Here is a 5680-nt window from a genome sequence, read left to right as displayed (position 1 = left end):
GGTTACCATATCGGCAACCTAAAAAGACCTTAAACCGTCAGCCCACCTTAAAAACTTGAAAGAATACAACTTTTGGGCTATTTGTACCTATAATATTTAAAGAATTATCTTCCAACTCCTGAGCGTTAAGGAGTTGTACCTACCATGACCAGTTCATCGTGATGAGATGATGGCTATCTGATGCAAACACTTGAATAACTTAAGAAACTATACTTATCTATAAAATTAAAAGAATTATCCTCCAACTCCTAAGCATTAAGGAGTTTTACTTTCTATCATCAGCTCATCAATTTGAGATGATGATTTCCAGAAGCAAATACTTGAATAACTTAAGTAAATCTTTGAAAAACGATATACGTGCCTATAAAATCTGAGGGTTGCAGTCGATTTCCCTAGGATCCCATCATCAGATCCTGACTTGGTGACAATAGGACCACCTCAGAAGTGTACCCTATCGAACAAAAAAAGAATTTTGAAAATCGGTCCACAATTGACGGAGTAATCGGTGAACATACATAGAAAAAAAGAAACATACATACAGTCGAACATATAACCTCCTCCTTCTTTGAAGTCGGTTAAAAAGTGAAAGATGGCCTCCCCATGATAAAACAAGTTTATGATTCCTGATGTTCACATTTTGTCCCTTAGTCATCTCATATAAATAAGAAGATTCGGAGTGGTCACATTCTGTCCTTAGACAGATAGTTACGAACTAATATTACCCACCTGCCATCGAAGAAGAAGCGTCGTAAAAAGCTCAAAAATGAATATGACCACAAAGAGGTTCTTTTACCTGAATTACCTAAAAGTCCCCTATATCAAGTACCTCTATGATTTTAAGGTTGAGTTGCACCACTTTGCTTTAACGATGACGATAACCATCGGTGTTTCTGTATGTAGTTTGACAGACGTTTGACGTTTGTCGTAGTTAAACCAAGATGGTGCAACCCAGCCTTAGATTTTCGCCAACTAAGTTGCATTATGCCGTGGCTAGCTGTAAACAGCCGTGGTCATCATGCATCAAAGCTCGCGGTCGTGATGCATAAACAACAATTATTTGCCCGCTTGATAATGTCCTGGCCATCGGAGGGCGTAATTAGCTATTACAGTACACCTGAATTGCCTTTGATATTAACTAATTACGGGGAACGCAACTATATTAACATGAGGATTGCAACAATATTGTTTGAAGGCTGCGAACCATAATATTTGTGTAGACAATAATGTACAGGCAATTGCAATAATTCATCCAATGTAAGCAGAAAGTAATTAATATTATGTTTAAAATGGGGCACACTAAAAACCAGCGTCGTGGCCTTCGTCATCGTGGGCCAAATTTGTGTGATGTCCATTGTAATAAATGTATCTTTCTTTCTTACTTTTTAATTTATTAATACATTGATGTTCTTATTTTATACATCCTATCACATATAACACCGTTACTGACTGATCATCAACAAGGTAGCAAAGTTGAAGGGATTCCTCTGAAATTTGATGATGTTTATTTTGACATAAGCATCAGCTAAGAAAAGATTTTTCTAAATTCAACCTCTATGGGATTCAAAGTTTAACGCGAGCAAAACCACGGGCAAAAACAAGTTAAAATATGAATCGTATCGCGAAATACTAAATAAAAGCTATTAGGTAAATCCAAATTTGACGAACTAGATTCACTGGGCCAAACTAAATCCGTTTATGAACCACTACTTGGCATTCACCGAGTTATTTTCAGTATTTCAGTAACATTTCGGTGCAGTTCGTCTGCATATTAACTCGGGGTTAGGTATTTGCCAAATTTCAGGGCTTCTTTGAATAAATAGTTTTAGCAAACGGCATTGTTGCATGCGACGTTCAGCAAATAGGGAAATGTTTTTAAAAGTTTTTGCTTGTGGTACCTTCGTGTGTCATCTGGTTTAAGTTCGTGACATATTTTAGACTTTGTTTTTTTTTATCAGAGCCCTTAACTTCTTCGTTATCAGTAGCTGCTGATTATACAGTTAATTTTGTGTTTATAGTAAGGTGGGAAATCTCATTTATCTATATTCATTTAGGCTCAGAGAGATGAACGGTTCTTCTATCATTAACGCATAATTATGCTAGAAATGAAACAATAGCATTAGCCTCAGTGCCATGCAATTTTGAAAGCTTATCTTGAATAGCAGTGGACTGATGTATGCTGATGATGACTTTGTTGCCTGTCATCCGAAATGCCTTGCGCTGATTAGGTACACAAAAGTAGTTACAGGGAGGCACAAGATGTAAAATTAATGTTTCTTTTATATTTATTCAGCATTAAACTTAAATCTCAAGTTTCTTTGACCCAGTTGGTATTATTTCTTATGAAATGTGTTTTCTTTAAGGTAGGTAATCTTTTCAATAATCAACTAACTTAAAGATTGTCTTTAGGAAATTAAGGTAGTATTCGAAGCGAACTTTTCCTATTCATACCTTGAATTACGTGGTTAATTCCTTTGTCTCGTTCTAATTTTATTATGGATGCCTGAACCTGAACGGTTCGCTTGAGTTTTCTAGGTCAGAATAAATACCACGCTAAGAATAAGAATCATCGGCATATTTTAGGTTTATGAAATTCTTAATATAACAGGAATAATGTAATGGATTTTTGGTGTACTTGTTGGATGAACTTAAAGTTACTTACCAACATACTCGTATTTTGAAGCTAAAGTTGATCAAATATTATTTATTCATTTTTGAAGCAGAAAAGCGCCTACTTCATTAAATTAGTTGAAATAGTGCGCACTAAGCGCTAATAAATAAAATAATTAGATTGAAAAGAAATATTTCCAAAATATTACACAAGTAAAAAAAATCTGAAAAGCTGACTCTACAAAAAGTGGGGGAACGTTCAGTACCTCTATTACGAAAAACTTTCGAGTTCGTTTCGTTTGCGTATTCAAAGTGCCATCGAAAAATTTTGTATGAAAAATTAAACAGCGCCCCCTATATTATAGCCGCCCTAGGGGGCGCTGTTTAATTTTTAAATTAAACAGCAAAATATTTTTCGATGGCACTTTGAATACGCAAACGAAACGAACTCGAAAGTTTTTCGTAATAGAGGTACTGTAACAAATAAATCTTTATGATACATTAAATATTTGTCGGCCATTTGGTGTAGTGGTTCGAAACGGACTAACTATTCCGGAGGTAGCGGGTTCGATTCCCGCACAGTACAAACATTAATTTGTGTGCATGAACATAATAATTTGTTTGTATTGGACTGGGTGTTTTCTACGTATAATAAGTAGGTATGTATTTACAAAAAAAAAGTATTTAAGTATGTTTATATCCGTTGTCTAGTATCCATAGTACTAGCTTTGCTTAGTTTGGGACTAGAGAAGCGCAGTGTAAAATGTCCAAGGATATTTATTTATTTATTTATCTTATTTTTCTGTAGTAGAGTAGGTAGTGTTTATAAATATAAAGTAGCTAACGTCTGGTTTCAAAGCCGAATCTTTAAAACTTCTAAAAATCTACCTGCCTTAGTAGATATACGAGTACTGAGAAATTAGGACACTCTTCAGTTCTCCACCGCAAGGATTTAGAGCGCACTATTGTTAGAAATTGTACGACAAAATGACTGTTGCAAAACACAGAGCATTCTAACCAAAATACCTGCATGTTTTGTTTTGACACACGGGGAATAGAGTTTTGTACCGTTTCAACAACCGGGAAGTACTCTTATTCGATAAAAAAACATGTGGATTTTTTTATTGTGGTGTGCTTCGCAATAGTTCCGGTAAATTAATAAAAATATACTTATTCCACTCAGCCTTAAAATTCCACTCAGCCTTAAAATTTCGCTTGACATATTTTTTAAGTACCTAGTTATAATAATACTCATGCGTATGATTAAGTATATAATCCTGTAATTTTGACTACATTTCACTAACTCATAACAAATATTTTGAAGTTTTTTCACTAAATTATTCTGTTGCTTTGATAAAAGAAAGGTCAGCTTAATGTCAGTTGATTTTACTTCTAAAATAATATAAAAAATATGACTTAGGTACCTACTTGTTTTCACGCAATTAATAATCTATTCATAAGTCCATTATTTTCAACCAATGCTTAAGTATTAATTATTTATAACCCAGTCCATGTCGTCGACCTAGTGAAGAGTTATCAGATTGAATAGAACATTGCTCATTTGGAAAGATAGCATCTTATAATAATAAGTTTTGGAAAATGGCTCATAATAATCAGTTATAAGTAAGGCCCACTTGGTAAATACTGGGTAGGTTTTTTATTACTTTGTTTTATATTTGTCACGACTTACCCTTGAATAGGCATTCAAAGGCCTTGATTTTTACTATGTTAAAAATACTGAATTTAAGATCTAAAATCTAAACCTTTAAAACAGTCTTAAATTATCCAGTTCTGAAAAGTTGATATCGATTCAACACTATCTTAGTGCGGTGTCAGATTCGATGCCCAGATGGCAGGTACCGAATTTGGAAAATCTCTTTGTGCAAGGTTTGGTTCTTTAAACGTTAAAGAAATAAATACACGTCAAAGAATAAACACACAGCCAGAACCGAAGAATCTAGGACGATTATCCTTAGTTATACTAAAATAATACAACCGATGATGGAAATTCTAAAGGGACTCGTTAATCCCCATGAATTCATATCCAGTATGTTATACAAAGGATCAAAGGTGTAGAATACACCCCATTTGAGGCCGGGTCGAACGGGTCGAAACGGGTCGAAATAATCAATCTTGCTCCAGACGCTGGCTAGACCCAAGCATTCCGCCTTGATAATATTACACACATCCAATCAAGTTTGATTTAAAGTAAGGCTTAAGATTGACTTTAGGTAAAGTATACACTAGAAATTTCTTGATACCTTTCGTGCTTACCTTGAATATTAGACATATTTTTACGCAGCGCATTCCAAGCAAACGCTTATTTTAGGCAATGGAAAAAGGGCTTCATTTTGTTATTTTATTTATGTATGTCATGCAGTTATTATCTTGCAGACAGTTGTCCTTTTAGTGTAGATGTTTAAAATATAACCTAGAGATATAATACTAAAGCATATTACAAAAAAGAAGAACCACTGTTAGAACCATAAAGACACGCATCGAGATAGGTAAGCGATGCTTGTTTAAGTGAAGCAGAAAATCGAACGCACTGCGTTGAATAGAGCTCTGTGATTGGTTAGAGTGTGACCCTGTGCATCCATGCGCACTGTGAAACCTCATAGTAATGTTTGTGAATACGGGCGTTAATAACTCACTTTATATAGAGTCTGCTAGCATTTAAATTGAACAGGCAGCTCAACATCTGAAGATAATCCATATATCTTATCAAACAGTCATCTAATCCAGTAAGTTCCTGTGTGTGTTCAGAAATTAATAACCAAACAGCCTAGACAGATCTGCTTTCAGTGCCTAGGTTATTCTATAGACATAAAGCATAACCCTGAATGACTGGCAGCCCGCCAGGTGATTAGTCATGTAAATGTAGCAATGTTTGGTGACAGGAACACCATGTGGCGACGCGATTATTGGATTGTTGTTTTAACTGGAGGAAACTTATGAATTTACTATAAAGAAAGAAACTTTCTATTTTACTTATGAAAATCCACTCGAAATTTTTAAATTTTGAAAATGACGGAATTTTCAATTTTACAGTATTATTTAAATTAATTTAAAA

The sequence above is a fragment of the Ostrinia furnacalis genome, unplaced genomic scaffold (assembly GCF_004193835.3).
Source record: "Ostrinia furnacalis isolate ACB-3 unplaced genomic scaffold, ASM419383v2 OfSCF4105, whole genome shotgun sequence".
NCBI classification, from domain to species: domain Eukaryota; kingdom Metazoa; phylum Arthropoda; class Insecta; order Lepidoptera; family Crambidae; genus Ostrinia; species Ostrinia furnacalis.
This window is presented reverse-complemented; position numbering follows the sequence as displayed.